The sequence below is a fragment of the Pimephales promelas genome, chromosome 5 (genome assembly GCF_988280905.1).
Source record: "Pimephales promelas chromosome 5, fPimPro1.hap1.1, whole genome shotgun sequence".
Classification (NCBI taxonomy): Eukaryota; Metazoa; Chordata; class Actinopteri; order Cypriniformes; family Leuciscidae; genus Pimephales; species Pimephales promelas.
Window position 1 is genome coordinate 10,845,147 of NC_142773.1, and position 19,987 is coordinate 10,865,133.

General features: G+C 38.1%; 1 protein-coding gene across 1 annotated transcript in view; it reads right to left on the reverse strand.

The window, feature by feature from the left end:
- Positions 1 to 11,013, reverse strand: part of LOC120461405 (gap junction gamma-1 protein) — a 143,516-nt gene extending 132,503 nt beyond the window's left edge. Inside the window, exon 1 of the mRNA XM_089130962.1 lies at positions 10,926 to 11,013. The gene's annotated coding sequence lies outside the window, so the exon portion shown is untranslated. The remainder of the gene's footprint in view (positions 1 to 10,925) is intronic.
- Between the last annotated feature and the right edge of the window lie 8,974 nt (positions 11,014 to 19,987).

The window sequence follows — 19,987 nt, forward strand, 5'->3', positions numbered from 1 at the left end:
TGGAAATGCACCGACTCAACTCCCAAAGTTTTGTATGGTCCAAACATTTCACAGAGGACTGTTTCCTCAACTCGATGAATGTCTGAAAATAAATCGATAGAGCTACCAAACAACAATTTCTGATACTGTAGCCTAATTTTTCAAGTTCAGACAGGTAATTTAATCTTTCTCTCAAAATCGTTCAACACTGTTTATAAGCCAGTGATTAAAATTTCAACTTCACATCGTTTCTTTTAGTAGGATGAAAATAATCTTATTTAAATTGTGAACAAATTATATACAGAAAGCAATCAAATAACAATCTTACCACACAGCGCGAGTTTATCTGGACAACTCATTATGAAATCAATGACGCACGTTACACTGGACACCGAAGCTCTTATTGTATGTACATCATCGTGTTTGCATTGGTGAAAGCAGAGAGTGCAGAAACTGTGTTGCAATAAGATCTTCATTCTGCTTGCTCAATGCTCATCACAGCAACCTTTTATGTGATTGGAATCTAAATACTCGATAGCTGTAATAGTAAAAATGTATAATAGCTGTAGTGAAAGTATTCAAGAGAGTTTCACATGTAATATGTAGCTATTTCATATGCAAGCATGTCAGCCAATCACAGCAGTGGGCGGTTACACTGAATTCCACAGCAGACACGCCCCTTCAAACAGAGCTTTCAAAGCAGAGGCTAAAATCAGGCTAGGAAAAATGCCTTTTATTTATAAATTATGACTATTTTTGATCTAAAAAACATACTAACATTATAAGGGAAACATTATAAAATAATAAAATAACCCAACCCGATCTCACGACCAAGTCGTACGAATTTGACGAATGATTAAAAAGTGGCTAATTCGTAACAATTCATACGACCTCACTCGTACGAATTAATACGATTTTGCTAAATCGTACATATTTTACGAATTGGCCAATTCGTATGAATTCATACGAATGACCTACCCCTTACCCCGCCCCTAAACTTAACCATCACGTGGGTTTAGACAAATCGTACGAATTAGTACGAGTGAGGTCGTACGAATTAGTACGAATTAGCCACTTTTTAATCATGCGTCGAATTCGTACGAATTGGTCGTGAGATAGTGTTGAATAACCCCATGTCAGGGGACCTTTAAAGGAGAACTCCGGCGCAAAATGAACCTTTGGTCTAATTACACCTTTGTACCTAGTCGACCATTCTCTGAGATTTGTTTTAGAGATATAACTCTTTTACATTCGATTATCATGAAAAAAGTTTAGCGTATGTGCTAGTATATGGGGGCCAGGGTTTCCGTTGTCCGGTAATTACCGGACATTGGCCGGGAAAAAAAGTAAATTTCCCACAAAATTAAATCTCTCCGGTCAAATTGTCCGATTAAAATTGCCTAATAATCCCGCCCCCCTAACACAATCTGAATTAGAGAATAAGCCTAAAATGTATAAAGCAAAAATACACCGACCTGTGGCTATGTTATAAAGCAACAAGCTCTACCGTTTGAATGAAATTAAAGACGGCACACATACAATGATGTCAACGTGACCAATTCAAGCGACCGCTATTCAAGCTTTCAAAAAAGCCAGGGAACGCTATGTTCAACATCTGATAGATGCCTTGCAAGATCGGTTCCCCGAGGATTGCATGGATCTACTTCACTGCCTCGATGCCCTTCTGAATCCCTCTAGATATCCGCAGACACGTAGTGGTAGGCTAAGTAGGATCTGTTGATTTATTAAACGGGTCATTCTACAGAAACGTCCCCTTTTAGTATGGCAAGATGCCTTTATTTATTTATTTATTTTTCTAACATTTAAACTTGCACAACATTATTAGATTACTAAAAATGTAAAATAGAAATAAAAATGTATATTTTTGTGCATTTATTTAAAGACGGCATGTACCCGTATTTTCCGCACTATAAGGCGCACTTAAAAGCCTTCAATTTTCTCAAAAAACGACAGTGCACTCGCGCTCGTGTCCATCTTATGCCCGCTCTGCACGGCCAGTTCAACCTCATATAATCAATAATCAAATCACTGTTCCCGGTTGTCACAGAATGTTCATAAAGCGCTCCCCGTTCAGCGCTCAACGCAGTTTGCTTCGCGCTCCTCTCAAATCGCCCCCGCTCGCTCCAAAAACAAACAAAAAAAAATCTACATGTATTTTTATTTCACTTTTGGGTTAGACCACAGCCTTACCTTACAAACAACTAAAGACCAACAACATTTTCCAAACAGAAATGTTTCATTTCAAATTACAAATTAGGACTAGCAAGAACATGAATGTAGCATACACAAAAAGTCCTGTAAAATTAAACGAATAAATTGGCCTAATAATATGAACAAAAATTATATAAACAAAAATATACATAAAAGTTAATAAAAGTAAATTAACTATCGGCCAGAATTTTGATAACTGAACTTTTTGCCCAACGCACACGATAAAAATGTAAATGGGCTTATAACCATTGTACACACAAACTGCTGTAAAATTAAACGAATAAATGGGCCTAATAATATAACTAAAATAAAAATATGAACAAAAATGTAAAAAAATATATATATATATATATACAGTATATGCCTACATTTATGTTTAAAAGTAGGCTAATTAATCATTAGGCCACATTTTGATAAGCCTAACTGATTTTTGCGCAGCGCGCATTATTAAAATTTAAATTGGCTTAGGCCTATATCATCTGTACACAAAAAAAAACAAAAAACAAAAAAAAACTGTAAAATTAAAAGAATCAATGGGCCTAATTATATAAATAAAAATCCTCTACATCAACATCAACGTGTTAAATTAAATAAATTTTGGTAAATTAACTATTAGGCCACCAGACGCCTATATCTAACTGGACTTTGCGCAGAGAGCACGTGGATGACAATTTAAATTGTCTCAAACTTAAAAAAAAGAAAAAAAAAGAATTGCTTTCCTTATCTAGCCTACAGTTCTTTTGAGTTCACCTTCAAGAACACGAGTTTGGACAATGTCTGAGGCTTCAGACACATGCGGTGGTTTCTTGAAAGCAGGCCAGCAGCGGAGAAAACCCTCTCTGCGCTCGCAGACTCGCTTGGGGAATGCTGAATACAATGCAAGCAACTTTAGTCAGGCGGGTAAAAGACGTGGAGTTTTCTCTTGGTGTGAGCGGAGCGGAGCGGGAAATAGGGCGTTCATGTTTTCCGTCTATTTGAAAGTTATGCTAATAAACATGTTGCATTCTATACGGCCTGATGATGTCATTTTTTAAGTTACATAGCCTGCCTCCAGTTTTCCTCAACTTGACTAATTAAGAGGCGATATTTGACCGGCATATCATCAAAATGTCCGTTAAACTAAAACTCTGCCGGTCACTTTGACCGGCACCATTTTTTTCTAGCGGAAACTCTGATGGGGGCATTTAATAAGTAAAAAGAAATTGCTACTAACAAGGCTCCAGACAAGTCGTTGAGGCGGCCTTTCTCCTCCTCTTCCGTCTCCGGACCACCGGACTCGGGACCACCGGAATCGGGACCACAGGACTCGGGACCACCGGACTCTGATACCCTTTGACCACAAAGATGGATTCTCTTGGCCCACTGAATCAGGAGAATCTTCGTGACGTTGAAGGAGTTTTTTAAATTGCCCAAACGTCAACCTCTGCAAACCTCTCATAATTACAAAAGGGATGGGCTTATCAAGTGCATAATTAAGTAGATCCTTCAGGGCCCCCTTCAATCCCTCTGCCGCTGCAGTGAACTTCTGGGCAAAGTCCCTCACCTTAGTCCCCTGTTGCCGAAGAGAGGCCAACTCCCTGAATTTCACAATCCGTTCATATAATGGGCATGACAAAGGAAGGACCGGTGGTTCCTTTGAGCTCCTCCTCCGCTGAGTCCTCATGATGGCTTGTTCGTTCTGTCACGGGGTGCTTGTGGAAAGGAGAGCGAGGACTCAAATGCAGAGGATGGATGTTTAATGAAAAGTAGAAAATAAATCCAGAATATAACAAAACAAAACAGGTAACAGACCAGGCCAAGAATCAGAACACGAGTAGACATGTATGTAACAAACAAGCACAGGACTACAACCACAAGGAGATTAAATAGGGGAACAAACAAAGGAGGGTAACGACCAGCACAGGTGGGATAAATGAACCAATAATCAGTTAACAAAATGGGAGGGGCTAGACAATAGACAGAAGAGCACATGGCACAAGGAAACACATGACAAGCCATGTGCTCACAACAAACACTAACACCAAAACATGACAAACCTGGTAATGTCAGAGTTCTGTCACCAAACCAAGAATTAACCAGACTGAAGTGACAGAACCGTGACAAGCCCCACACTAACACAGTAACATAATGTGGGTGAATCAGGGTTCCTCAGCCTCCTCCTGCTCGCCACAGTCACTTTTAAACACTTTTAGAAAATTACACGTATATACCAGGTATCCTTCTCACCCCGGTGAACCCAGCTCAATCTCTCCTCACCCGCTTCCAAAATGGTCAGCAGTAGAGGAGTAGAGGAGAGGAGGAGTGTAGAGGAGTTCCTCGATCTGACGCATAAGGTACCATGGAACAAGGACACCTTAAAAATGGTGTGGGTTGGACGAGTTCCTCTACCAACAATTTCCTGCAGAACCACATGGTCCCTGGCTCATTGAATATGTGCTGTGGTTGAGTGGTTCTTCACTCACTGTCAGAGAGGTTAGTGAAGGTACCACCCCCACTCAACCACAGTCACCCTCTCCCACTGAACCGTCACCTCCGGCCCTACCACCTGAACCCTCAAGGCCTGTCCCTGAGCCTATGCCCATAGCTTTGCCCAAGATGAGTTTTGGAGGGGGGAGGGTTCATCCTCGGTCATGGTGGCCATACTGGGCCCACACGGAAAGGCCACGAAGGATGATTCGCCTCGGCCGGCCGAAGGGTCTTCTCCGCCATGGCCTCCCGAACAGCCTACTCCGCCCCGGGCCATCTGCTCTTCCTGTTGTGCCCTGGTCTCCTGAACTACCGGTACTGTCCTGGAGTCTTCAATCCCTTTTGACCCTGCTGACACTCATCTGTTTCTATGGTTACTGTCATTTAGTTCATCATCTGTTTCACCTGTGTCTAGTAAATTATCATTTCTGTCACCTGGTTTCTATTAATCTGTGTTCATCAGTGTTTGTATTAAGTTCCTTTCAGTTCAGCCAGTCTTAGTCTGTTCTCAGTCTTATTTAGTGTGTGTGTTCATCCTGCCTGTCTGTACCTGTTTGAACTATATTTATAGTAAAAGTTTGTATTGGATTTTTTTTTTTGCCTCTTCATCTTCTTCAACCTACACCACACTGTGACAAGAGCAGAAAATATTTGAAATTATTTTTGAGCAAATAATGCACAATAAGGCCTATCTCTTTCCATTAATAATATAAATCACTTAAGAATACTATTTGGCCAGTGGAAAAGACTGAGAAAAACTTTCAATGAAATGTGTTTGATTTATTATTTAAAAACAAGGCAAGAATCACTATTTTTTGGCACGATGTGGAGCGAAGTGATCTATGTCATAGCTGTCACCGGTCAATACAATTGCCATGATTTTACAGTGCTTCAGTCAATAGTCATGCTGATGCGTTTCCCAAAGTCAAGTCACATTTTTATTTAGTGCTTTTTACAATTCAGTTTGTATTAAAGCAGCTTCACAGTGATAACATGAAAATAATACAACACATATCAATAATATTGTTGAATATTAAAATGTCCCCAACTAAGCAAGCCAAAAGCAAGGCAACAACCAAAGTGTCTCAGGAGTTCAACCAAAGTGTCTCAGGAGTTTCAAAAGGGAACTCTGTGAACCCTACTGGGCGATCTGTACTCTTTTTCAAAACCTAATACAATACAAAAATGAATAAGACAGCAATGTGCTACATTTTTACAGTAATACCATATTAAAATGATTTCCACATCTAAAAAAATTTATATTATCAAAACAATTAAATGTAGCTGCACAACTACACAGCTGTTAGTCTTTGTCATTAAAGGGGGGGGGGGGGGTTGTATTGTAATTTAAACATGGACCATGTAACAAAATAATGCTGCAGTCATTTTTGTTTTATTAAGACATTTTGCAAAAGAAAACATTGTATAATGTGGTAACACTTTATAATAACTGCACGCAATTAATCATTTGTTAAGCATGAGTAAACAGTTAATTCATCATTTAATATCATTAATAGATATTAATAAGCAGTTTGTAAATACAGCTATAAATGCTTTTTTCTTGATTTATAAGCATATCTATAATGCGTTTTAATAATTGTATTTTCATACTTTGTTAATGATCAATTAATCATTTCTAAATGAAGTATAGCATTATTTACAAACCAGTCATTTAAGAGTTCTCAGTCATTCATAAGATCACTTAGAAAGTGTAAGTAAATGTTGTAAATACAGGTAGTTATAAAGCATTTAGTAGTGGACAGTTAACTATTTTGTGAGCTCATCTAAAGTGAGGACTATTCATGCCTTGTAAAGCATTTATAAACAAGATTTAAAGGCACATCAATCTTCTAAACAGTAAAATGTAACAAACACAACACAGTGATACAGAAATATTTAAGAGCCTTTAAATCTCCTTTATAAATGCTTTACAAGGCATGAATAGTCCTCACTTTAGATGAGCTCACAAACATTGTTAACTGACCTGTACTAATTGCTTTATAACTACCCTGAATTAACCCTGAATTACAGCATAAATACATGCATTTATTAATAATAATAAAGCAATAAAGCATTTATTAACACAGTAAGTAACCATCACTATGTCTGAATAATAAGATGTATGAATGTACATTTAAATAGTTTATTAATCATTTACTTACGCACTCTAAGTAATCTTATGAACCACTGAAAACTCTTAAAGGTTCTATATGTAACTATTTTTATAAAATGAATCCTTTTTTTTTCTCATCTAAAATGACAGAGTGTCTCAAAGATATAAAATGCTGGATGACGCGTAATTTCCTGCTATTAAATTCAGATAAAACGGAGGTATTACTTATTGGTCCAAAAAACTACTCACAAAACCTCTCACAATACAACTTTAATATAGACGGATGTCCTGTTACTTTATCCACAACAGTGAAAGACCTGGGTGTTATACTAGACCGCAACTTGTCGTTCGAAAATCATATTTCATATGTTACAAGAACAGCCTTTTTCCACCTTAGAAACATTGCTAAGCTACGTAACATGCTATCTATTTCTGATGCAGAAAAATTAGTTCACGCATTCATGACCTCGAGACTAGATTACTGTAATGCTTTATTAGCCGGTTGTCCTGCATCCTCAATAAACAAGCTACAGTTAGTACAAAATGCAGCTGCTAGAGTTCTTTCTAGGTCAAGAAAATATGATCATATAACACCGATTTTATCATCTCTACACTGGTTACCTATTAAGTTCCGCATCAACTACAAAATACTACTACTGACCTATAAAGCCCTAAATGGTTTAGCACCTATGTACTTAACGGACCTTCTTTCGCCCTACAATCCACCGCGTTCCTTAAGATCACTAAATTCAAGGCTTCTGGTCATTCCTAGGATATCGAAGTCCAGTAAAGGAGGGAGGGCGTTCTCGCATTTAGCTCCAAAGCTCTGGAATGGCCTTCCCGATACGGTCCGAGCCTCTGACTCGCTGACACAGTTTAAAACTAGATTAAAGACGCATCTCTTTAGTCAAGCATTCACATAATGCTTACCTTCTAGTCCTCTGTTATGCCATACGGAACCGTTTGCCACTGAAACTGCTTAACGCACCAGTGGGGCTCGACAGCCTCTTAGACAAACGGGTCGGCGCGTATGGTTGGGTTGCGGAGAGTTCGGGTTACGGAGAGTTTGTGAGTTATAACGGAAATTATTATGAACATCAGCTATGCTAATTATTTCCCATCTGCCTTTCTGCTGTTATCTCGGGACGCTTGTCCCGAGAAAAATGGCGTTCGTCAGGTCCAGTTTTGTGTCCAGCCTCTCACGGGGATTTCGGATGCCCCAACGCCTGTGATGAGACGACTCAACGCCTGTGATGAGACGACTCAACGCCTGCGATATGTTATGGCGCCGTTTGATTCATAAACAATATTTATATTTAATATTTATATTTAAACAATATGAATGTAAGCCAGAGGAGAACTGGCCCCCGACTGAGCCTGGGTTCTCCCAAGGTTTTTTCTCCATCCAATCTGATGGAGTTTGGTTCCTTGCCACTGTCGCCTTGCTTTTGGCTTGCTTTGAGCTTGCTCAGTTGGGGTTATTTATTTAGTGTTTAGCAATGTTGTTGATCTGTGTTGTGCTACTTACATGTTATCACTGTGAAGCTGCTTTGATACAATCTGTATTGTGAAAAGCGCTATATAAATAAATGTGACTTGACTTGACTTGACTTTTTTTATTGCCTGTGTTTGAAGGGGTTGTAATCACACATTGCAACGATCCACTTTTCGGGTTTTGCCATTACCTTTGAAGGCCAATATTCTTATTTATATGCGAGGTCTCCAGGTCGGATTTCCTGCGAAATCCATCAGATGTGACGTGCATGCGCGCTCCCGAGCCTTTCTATCCAGTCTATCATGCGACCAACAGCACTTCAGCTGACGACATGGAGTGTGATAACTCCCCAAAACGTCCTGCCTCACGCACAACACAGACTCAAACACAATCACCACAATCTCAAACACAATCTCCACGGGGCGGCAGTGGCTCAGTGGTTCATGTGGATTGTCTACAAACCGAAAGGTTGGTGGTTCAATCCTCGGTTCCACCTGACCAAGTGTTGAGGTGAGCAAGACACCTAACCCCAGCTGCTCCCGACGAGCTGGATGGTGCCTTGCACCTTGTGTATGAATGTGTGTGTGAATGGGTGAATGTGAGACAATATGTAAAGCGCTTTGGTGGCCATTAGTTCTATGAAAGCGCTATATAAATGCAGTCCACATAAATATAAAAAACAAAAAAAGATTTATCTGCTCAAGCTCGTCAGGCAAAACGTGAATCTGATCGACTACCATATTGTTTATACACATTTCCAGACAAATTCAGTACAGTATTGTTACTTCCTACGATCTTACTGATACACTGAAACTGTTCAGTTTAGTTCACTAACCGTTTTCGTAATCATATTATACATTCACCTATGTTGACATTGCTGATTGTGAAAGATACACGAATAGTTAGAGAAATGGCTTATGCTATATAACATCACATGTCGGCTAAATGCAGTTTATTGTAACATTATCATGGTACGAGCACAGAGCATTAGTTCAACGTCAAGCTAATAAAAGTAAGTTAGGCTATTATTGTACCTGCAGTGGGAGTTTACATTAGTTTCCAGCATGTTGTGTGATGATTTCGCCATTACGTTGAAAGTCTCCGTGTGGCTGGTAATGATTGCTCGCTCTTGAGATTGATCACGCACACAAGCACGAGCGCTCTTGTTGCATTCTGAAACATCACCGCTAGAGGTCGCTAAAAATCGCATACAGCACCTTTAAATAACTGGTTTATAAAAATGCAATTCTTCATTTAGAAATGAACAACATATGACAGCTCATATTGTTAAGAATTTCCTGCAGTACAAAATACATAGTTTGTTTACATTTCAGTACAAAATAATTTTTTTGTACATATGGTGATAAAATTGAAAGACTGTGTAGGTGTTCAGCTACATCTGAACACAATTCAAGTTGCAGTTTTTCTACAAACTCTACAATAAATTTTACAAAACAGTTGTTGTGTAGGCTACTACCTATTGTTAGTGTTTTTTGTGTGTTTGTTTGTTTGTTTGTTTTTTAATCTTTGTTTTATTACTGACAATGTGTGTTTGTTGGGTGACAAAATTTGCTAGTGTTATGGAAGAATTAATTTATTTGAGACATGTTTTGGTAGTTTTAGTCAATGTGAAATGAACTGCTGTATTTTTATATTACTTTTATTTGTTTTTTTACCAAGTCTGTATATGTATAGAGATAGATAGATAGACAGACGGACGGACGGACGGACGGACGGATGGATGGATGGATTTGCAGTAACAGAATTTACGTTTTTTTACTTTATGGTTTTAGATTTTTATTAATTAGATTAACCCTGCTAAAGGTGTGTTTTTCCAACTTCTACAGAGTTGAAGAATGTTGCAATGCACTCCTCTTATGCCCTCAATTAATATACAGTAGTTAGATTGCACTTTCTATTAACCAGGTGTGAATAGTAGAGTGTTAAATCACGCTAGTCTTTTTCATTACCTATGAAAATAGTCTTGGTGCATTGCTTAGAACTTATAAATGTGTTTGGCAGATAGGCTTAATCTAGTAGAGTTATCAATCTTATATCTGAATTATTCGATTTTTTTGCATAAAAAGAAACAAATCACCCTGATTGTTTACAAGGAAACATAAAAACATAAACTTAATTAACCACTTCAAATATTAAATAATGTTCATATATATATATATATATATATATATATATATATATTTATATATATATATAGAGTTCAGATGCAAAAGCCTCTAAATGCCATTTGAAATGTTCTTCTTTAAGGATGATTTTTATCAAACTTGTATATTTAAGTTCAGTAATTTAACTTAAATAACAATTAATAGGTAATCATCATTGCCATTTAAGTGAAATCACTGAACTTAAATATACAAGCTTGATAAAAATGATCATTCTAGAAGAAAATTTCAAATGGCACTTAGAGGTTTTTGCATCTGAACTCTTCATATATATATATATATATATATATATATATATATATATATATATACAGTATATATATATATACAGTATATATATATATATATATATATATATATATATATATATATATATATATATATATATATATATATATATATATTAAAAAGTACTCTTTTCAATAGTATTTTTCCTTAGTACAAGTAAATCACCTACCTCTCCATGATGGTAGATTTTCTTATGAAGTCTTTGTAAAACATCACAAACCCACAAACTGACTCAACACAACCAGGCAAAAGGAGGCACAATGGATCATTTACCCTCAAAACCATTCACTACCAAGTACAGGCAGTGACACACAGGAGCAACACCACAAGCCAATAGATCCATTGTTTTCCCTTCTGTTTGTGTTTCTTTTATTGTGGTTTCCAACATGATTCTCTCACAGAGCCATCATCTCAGTCTTCAACCCTTTAAAGACAATGGATTTTTTTGTTTAAGTGCTAAAAGACTAATTTTTCCCCTGATTATTGGTAGGAGATTGTTTTGTTATGTTTTTCTAATTGGTGATATTCATTGCTTATTTAAAATGAGAAATATCATAGTCATATCAAATAATTTAAGGGCAAAATCTGGGAAAAATTAATTACAAAACAACATAAGGAACCTGAAAAGGAGATTCAGTAATGACAAAATTGCATGTGTCATAGCTGATTGTGGTGTGGCAAGTAAAAACATGAATGAGATTGGAAAAAGTGCAGCAGTAAAGAATAATGACTGACTTAATAATGAAGAAAAAATGTGTTCTTTACAGAAAGCTTTAATATGTCTTCAAAAGACTTGGAATAAGTCATATGAACCACTTTTATGTCTTTTTTCCTTTTTTGAGTTTGTGTGTGGTAAATATATTGATTGTATGAAATTCTGCACAATTTTATTATTCCTAATCTAATCTGGAAATACAGTAAAAGACATTCAGCATCTCAGAGGCATTACAAGTTTATAGCAAGGTCTTTCATAATGGCTGACTCCAGAAAAATCCATAATTTGACAACTACAGGTGTGTTGAAGCAGGGTTGGAACTAAATTATGTAGGACTGTGGAGCCCGATCTCATGAAAGTTTGTATCTATAGCACGAATGTCATTTCTCGTGGCATTTATACGCCAAAAACAGTTTTTGCGTGTATATGGTATGCATTTTTCGCGTGCATATGATACGCACTTTTTGGCTTATATTACGCACAAACTCCCCACCCCCCTCCTCCCTAAACCTACCCCAGGGTTTTTTAGTGCGTAGCATATGTGCGTAATACATTTTAGTGCGTAGCGCCAACATTTTTGGCGTATAAACGCCACGAGAAATGACATTCGTGGTATTGATATGCATTTTCATGAGACTGTGTTGGATTGTGACCATAGGAGCTGAGTTTGACACCCCTGATTTATGTAGTGCTTTATACAATCCAGATTGTTTTAAAGCAGCTTTACATTTAAAAACAAAAACAAAAAACACAAAAATAACATGATCAATGATGGAAACTTCTGATGAAGTTAATAGTCAAGTCAATTCACCTTAATTTATATTGCGCTTTTAACAATATGGACTGTTTTAAGGCAGGTTACCGGAGCCAAGCGCAAATGCAGATGACAAGACAAGCCAACATTGCTGGAAGTTTCAGCCCAACTGCATCAAGGAGCAATTAAAGACATTTAAAGATGAATTCCGGCAAAAAGGCTTAAAAACAAGTGCCTTTTCACTTGATTGGATGTATGTGATCATGTGACCATGCATGGCTGTATATATGGAAGTGTGTCTCCCCACTTGTTTATGTCTTATGAAGGGCTTGGGCAAAAGTTATAAGCCAAAATAGCAATTTTTCATTTCTTCGGACCAGTAGGTGGTGCTGCGCCGAAACGCCACCTACCGAAACGATGACATGTACCAAGATTGGTCTGGATGCGATAAAGCGTTGCAGAGATACAGCAAGTGGTTCTATGGGCTGCCATAGACTCCCAGTTGGAAGAAGAAGAAGAATTTTGAGAACACCAACGGATACAATAGGTGCCTACGCATATTCTGTGCTTGGCCCCTAATTACCACAACAGATTGTTTAGGCTTTACACCAGCATTAGGATAAAGTTATTGTCCAGCTAAAGTTAGTTTTGATTGATTCACTTCCGTTGCGAAGATCATTATTTATGAACTTAAGGGCCACTAATATGACACTGTTCTAACAGAAAAAATCTTAACGCACTCCGGCCACCCATCCGCACTCCCTGAAATAGATTCAAAGGTGCAAACGTTTGTCCATTATCTCTGCGCAAACCTCAAAAACACAAACCCGTGAGAAAGCAGACGGCACGCACATGCGCATCACATGTTCAGTCCATAGACGTATGCGCGTTTGAATATATATGTGCACAGGCGTGTAGTCTTTATTTACAAATCAACCCTCAAACTACTTACTGAGGCTGAGATCATGACTGTGACAACCCATTTTTAAAATGTCTTCATAGGCTTTAATTGCTTTGGATCTGGACGACGAGAGGACACTGGCGCTGTCTGTTCGCCGCTTCTTCAGTCACGCCAAAATAACGCTTTTATACACAAATCCGGCGAAACATGGAAGTAAAGCAGCGCCGCCATTACCGCGGGCCTTGCTGCTGCGGAAGTAGCGTTGTTCTCGTAGGCGGCTATAGCAGATGTTAGATGTTTTTATTTAGTTATTTTGTGCGTATGTCCAGTGATGCCGGGAAGAGCGTGTTGTGTGGTTGGCTGTTTTAACAATTTTCTCTGTATTGTTACTAACACATTATGGTACGAGTTCACTGCCTGTGAAAACCTCACGACACCTTTTAATGTGATGAGCTCATTTGCGATGGAATGCAGTATCTGGCCAATCTATCCAGAGCTCGTGTAATTCTGACCTTCAATCAATGCCCTGTAATTTAGGTTCTGAAGCTCATCGCATGCCAGATTATTAATAAAATAATATTGAATACCTGTAAGAACATGTATTTTATTGCTGCAACTGGTCGTGGCTAATAGTTATCTGCAAATTGTGAATAGCCAGCTTCAGAGAAAAATGTGGGACAAGTGTTGTTCTTTACAGGAAAATAAGAGACACTCAAAATATTTGTACTGTATCAAACAGTATATGTAATTCCAGGTTAGTATGCGTTTAAAATTTTCTTTTTTTTAAACACAAAAGTTCAAACATTTGTTTTGCTTAACCTATTTAAGTCAAGTTGTAACGGTTACCAGCTGGAGTGCCCTATTTAGCCACCAGAGGGCACTCCAGATAAGACTATGTTTCACACAAACTACAGTTCCCAGAACTCACTGCCCGGACTCATCATCACTGATCACATTCACCTGTACCTCATTCACTATTCAGTCCCTCCAGAAAAACGCGATTATGCGATCGCTGAATTCAATGCAAAATCAGTCAAAGTCCGCATATTTATGCGGGGGCCGCATTTTTCCGAATAAGCCGCACTTTCGCCGCATAAAATGCCGATTTCCACGCAAAATATGCGGGGCTTGCATGATTTCATAATCCTCGTATTTTCGTTGCAAAAAAAAGTCACATATATCTTCGCAGAAAGTTGAAAAATGTTGCGTTTGCTTCATACAAGAGCAGCCATTTCCTCCGGTTTCCATGGGAACGTTATGAAGTGACGCAATTACGCGACGGGATAGCTCACAGCTGAAGTTATTGCAGAGGCCAGAAAGACTCACGGAGGCGATTGACATCTCACAAATCGAACTCGTATAACTGTCTGTCACACGTTCTACCATCACATCGTTACTTAATAAACAAAATAAGATAAAAGAATAAGCATCAAACAGAAATTACCCGCACACGACATGGGGTGTTTGAGGCGCACACACTGCAGACAGTTCAGCGCACAGCTCTTAAAGGGGCCACACCTTATTTACACTCGTTACAGTCTGAAATAAAACATTGCTGATTTTGTAATTGTGAAAGAGAGTCTATTGTGCACTTATTGTTTGAATGTCCCTATTTTTCAATCTTTTGGAATGAGATGTCTCAATTTCTAGGTTTTAAAATGAATTGCAACCTTGTCTTAAATTTGTCATCTTCATACAAATGATTTTGACTTTCCTATAAGAAAAATGTATGTTATCGATTTTTTCTATTATTAGGAAAATTTCATATTCATCAAACTAAGTGGAGTAGCCTAACTCAAAACCCAACTTTGCTCATTTCAAAACAGCCTTTAAAATGTATTTTGAGTCTTTAAAATTTAAAAAAAAAAATCGAAAAGCCCAAAAGATCTGTATCTCTGCTAAAGGAATTTAATATGTCTGTGATGCCCTCTATCTTTTTTTTTTTTCTTTTTTTTTTTTTTTCCAAATTATTGTTTCATGTTTTAGGCTACTTCTCAGATTTTATACTTATCAGAAAATGTGTAAAAGAAATGTCAAGAACTTGATATCAAACTCTGTGATTTTGAAAATTTAATAAAAATAAAACAAGATGAGAAATTAAATATTCCCAGCACTTTCTATGATGTAGTATGCTTGCTACATCATAGAAAGTAATAAGAAATGACTCTTTACATTAAGGTAGTAGCCTAGTGAGAACAGGATGTTGGGGGAATCACTTTTTTTCTCTTTTTCATCAAACCGCAGTTTTTGCAAGTTCCCGCAATTTTTGCAAGTTCCCGCAATTTTTGCAAGTTCCCGCAATTTCATCGCATAAAATTGCATAAATATACCGCATATTCCATCGCATTTTTAAAGAAAACGGGCCGCGTAATCAAGGATTTTTGCCCGCAACAATCACAAAAAAACTCCGCGTTTTTCTGGAAGGACTGACTATTGCATTCACCTGTCTCATCTTGTTAGTCTGGCTATATATACCATGTTCATTCAGTCACTCACCGCGAAGTCTTGTTTAAGTGTTACACTGCAATTCTGAGCATTCTACGGTTTTCGGTCACGAATCTGCTCTCAGAAGAGGGTTAAGATCCAAACGCAGCTTTATTTGAGGGCAATCCAGAGGCGTAATCCAATGTACAGGCAAGGGTCATACACAGATAGGCAGTCCAAGACAGATACACAGAGAAACAAACAAAACAGGCAGGGACCAGAGGCAAGAGAGTAATCCAGGGAACAGGGCAAGATATCCAAAAACCAAGAGACAAGAAAACCGTAAGAATGCTCAGAATTGCAGTGTAACACTTAAACAAGACTTAGCGGTGAGTGACTGAATGAACATGGTATATATCAATGCATTCTCACCCCAAGGCGTCACCTTTGACCATGCTTCAATATTTGACGTTTTAGACGCCCTTTAGCGTCACTTACATGACGCGATCCTATGGCGTCATCTAACTGACGCTAAAGGAAAGCGTCAGTTAGAGGACGCGGTTAGGTTTAGGTGTGGGGTGGGGGTAGGGTACACGCGATCCTAGGGCGTCATCTAACTGACGCTAAAGGGCGCCTAAAGCGTCAGATATTGAAGCATGTCCAAATGCTTCCCAAGGTTAGGTGGGGCCTAAGTGGGGCGTTAAGTGACGCCTTGGGGGTGAGAATGGGCTGTATATATAGCCAGGCTAACAAGATGAGACAGGTGAATGCAATAGTGAATGAGGTACAGGTGAATGTGATCAGTGATGATGAGTCCGGGCAGTGAGTTCTGGGAACTGTAGTTTGTGTGAAACATAGTCTTATCTGGAGTGCCCTCTGGTGGCTAAATAGGGCACTCCAGCTGGTAACCGTTACACAAGTCAAGTCACATTTATTTATATAGCGCTTTTCACAATACAGATTGTATCAAAGCAGCTTCACACAGTAATAAAATGAAAGTAGTACAACACAGATCAATAATATTGTTAAATATTAAATATTAAATAACCCCAACTAAGCAAGCCAAAAGCAAGCCAAAAGCAAGGCGACAGTGGCAAGGAACCAAAACTCCATCAGATTGGATGGAGAAAAAAACCTTGGGAGAACCCAGGCTCAGGTGAGAGGCTGGATACAAAACTGGACCTGACGAACGCCATTTTTTCTCGGGACAAGCGTCCCGAGATAACAGCAGAAAGGCAGATGGGAAATAATTAGCATAGCTGATGTTCATAACGATTTCCATTATACGGGAGTCGGTGTTAGAAAACCACTATCTCACAAACTCTCCGCAACCCAACCATACGCGCCGACCCGTTTGTCTAAAAGGCTGTCGAGGCCCACTGGTGCGTTAAGCAGTTTCAGTGGCAAACGGTTCCGTATGGCATAACAGAGAACTAAAAGGTAAGCATTATGTGAATGCTTGACTAAAGAGATGCGTCTTTAATCTAGTTTTAAACTGTGTCAGCGAGTCAGAGCCTCGGACCGTATCGGGAAGGCTATTCCAGAGTTTTGGAGCTAAATGCGAGAACGCCCTCCCTCCTTTACTGGACTTAGATATCCTAGGAATGACCAGAAGCCTTGAATTTAGTGATCTTAAGGAACGCGGTGGATTGTAGGGTGAAAGAAGGTCCGTTAAGTACATAGGAGCTAAACCATTTAGGGCTTTATAGGTTAGTAGTAGTATTTTGTAGTTGATACGGAACTTAATAGGTAATAGTGTAGAGATGATAAAATCGGTGTTATATGATCATATTTTCTTGACCTAGTAAGAACTCTAGCAGCTGCATTTTGTACTAACTGTAGCTTGTTTATTGAGGATGCAGGACAACCGGCTAATAAAGCATTACAGTAATCTAGTCTCGAGGTCATGAATGCATGAACTAACTTTTCTGCATCAGAAATAGATAGCATGTTACGTAGCTTAGCAATGTTTCTAAGGTGGAAAATGGCTGTTCTTGTAACATATGAAATATGATTTTCGAAAGACAAGTTGCGTTATAGTATAACACCCAGGTCTTTTACTGTAGTGGATAAAGTAATAGGGCATCCGTCTATATTAAAGTTGTATTGTAAGAGGTTTTGTGAGTAGTTTTTTGGACCAATAAGTAATACCTCCATTTTATCCACTTTAGACATTCGACTAACTATAAGTAACTTTTCAACTACATGTCAACTAACTGTCATTAGAGTATTAGTAGACTGTCAGCTTAATATCTGCTAACACTTTATTTTGTTTGTCCCCCAACAGACATTCAACTGACTATTAGTAACTTGACGACTACAAGTAAATTTATTCTCCTAACCCAAAGCCTAACACCTAACCATAAACCAACAGTCTACTGACAGTCTACTCTAATATACTAATACTCTAATGAGAGTTAGTTGACACGTTGTTGAAAAGTTACTTATAATTAGTAGAATGTCTAAAGTGACTATCGAAATAAAGTGTAACCATTAATTCCATGTTTTCTTATAATATTACCAAGTGGCAGCATATATATTGAGAATAGCAGAGGGCCTAAAACCGATCCTTGCGGTTCTCCATAGTCTACTGATGTTATCTTCGATTTTCCCCCTTTAAACAGACAAAATGATAACGGTCCGATAAGTACGATCTAAACCAGCTTAATGCCTGTCCCTGAACACCAGTGTAGTTTTGTAGTCGATCCATTTAGTGTCGAACGCAGCGCTAAGATCAAGTAGAGCTAGCATTGAGATACAGCCTTGGTCAGAAGCTAAAAGTAAATCATTTGCAATTTTAACTAGCGCAGTTTCTGTACTATGATGCGGTCTGAATCCTGACTGGAATTTTTCATAGATATCATTTTCTTGCAAAAAAGAGCACAATTGAGCGGACACCACTTTTTCTAGTATTTTGGACATAAATGGAAGATTTGAAATGGGTCTGTAATTTGCCAAGTTATTTGGATCTAATTGCGGTTTCTTAAAGGTGCCATCTAACATCATAAATCAAATCCTACTCCATATTCCATAACAGATGGGGGCAGTATACCTCCAAATAATGACTTGTGCTCCTAATTTGACAGACAGCATTCGCTGATGTTGATCAAGCTAGCGCCGTGAATTCACCGTGAGACACGCAATCCTCAATATTATTGAGACAATCCTCAATATTATTAACTCGTCTTTATCTTTAGGTCATGTCCCAAAAATATACAAGCTGGCTGTAATAAAACCGCTCATTAAGAAACCGCAATTAGATCCAAATAACTTGGCAAATTACAGACCCATTTCAAATCTTCCATTTATGTCCAAAATACTTGAAAAAGTAGTGTCCGCTCAATTGTGCTCTTTTTTGCAAGAAAATGATATCTATGAAAAATTCCAGTCAGGATTCAGACCGCATCATAGTACAGAAACTGCGCTAGTTAAAATTACAAATGATTTACTTTTAGCTTCTGACCAAGGCTGTATCTCAATACTAGTCCTACTTGATCTTAGCGCTGCGTTCGACACTATAGATCATATAATACTCTTGGATCGACTACAAAACTTCACCGGTGTCCAGGGACAGGCATTAAGCTGGTTTAGATCGTACTTATCGGACCGTTCTCATTTTGTCTGTTTAAATGGGAAAAAATCAAAGATAACGTCAGTAGACTATGGAGTACCGCAAGGATCGGTTTTAGGCCCTCTGCTATTCTCAATATATATGCTGCCACTTGGTAATATTATAAGAAAACATGGAATTAATTTCCACTGTTACGCTGACGACACTCAATTATATATTTCATCACGACCAGATGAAAACACTAACTCATCTAAAATGACAGAGTGTCTCAAAGATATGAAATGCTGGATGACGCGTAATTTCCTGCTATTAAATTCAGATAAAACGGAGGTATTACTTATTGGTCCAAAAAACTACTCACAAAACCTCTCACAATATAACTTTAATATAGACGGATGTCCTGTTACTTTATCCACAACAGTAAAAGACCTGGGTGTTATACTAGACTGCAACTTGTCGTTCGAAAATCATATTTCATATGTTACAAGAACAGCCTTTTTCCACCTTAGAAACATTGCTAAGCTACGTAACATGCTATCTATTTCTGATGCAGAAAAATTAGTTCACGCATTCATGACCTCGAGACTAGATTACTGTAATGCTTTATTAGCCGGTTGTCCTGCATCCTCAATAAACAAGCTACAGTTAGTACAAAATGCAGCTGCTAGAGTTCTTACTAGGTCAAGAAAATATGATCATATAACACCGATTTTATCATCTCTACACTGGTTACCTATTAAGTTCCGCATCAACTACAAAATACTACTACTGACCTATAAAGCCCTAAATGGTTTAGCACCTATGTACTTAACGGACCTTCTTTCGCCCTACAATCCAGCGCGATCCTTAAGATCACTAAATTCAAG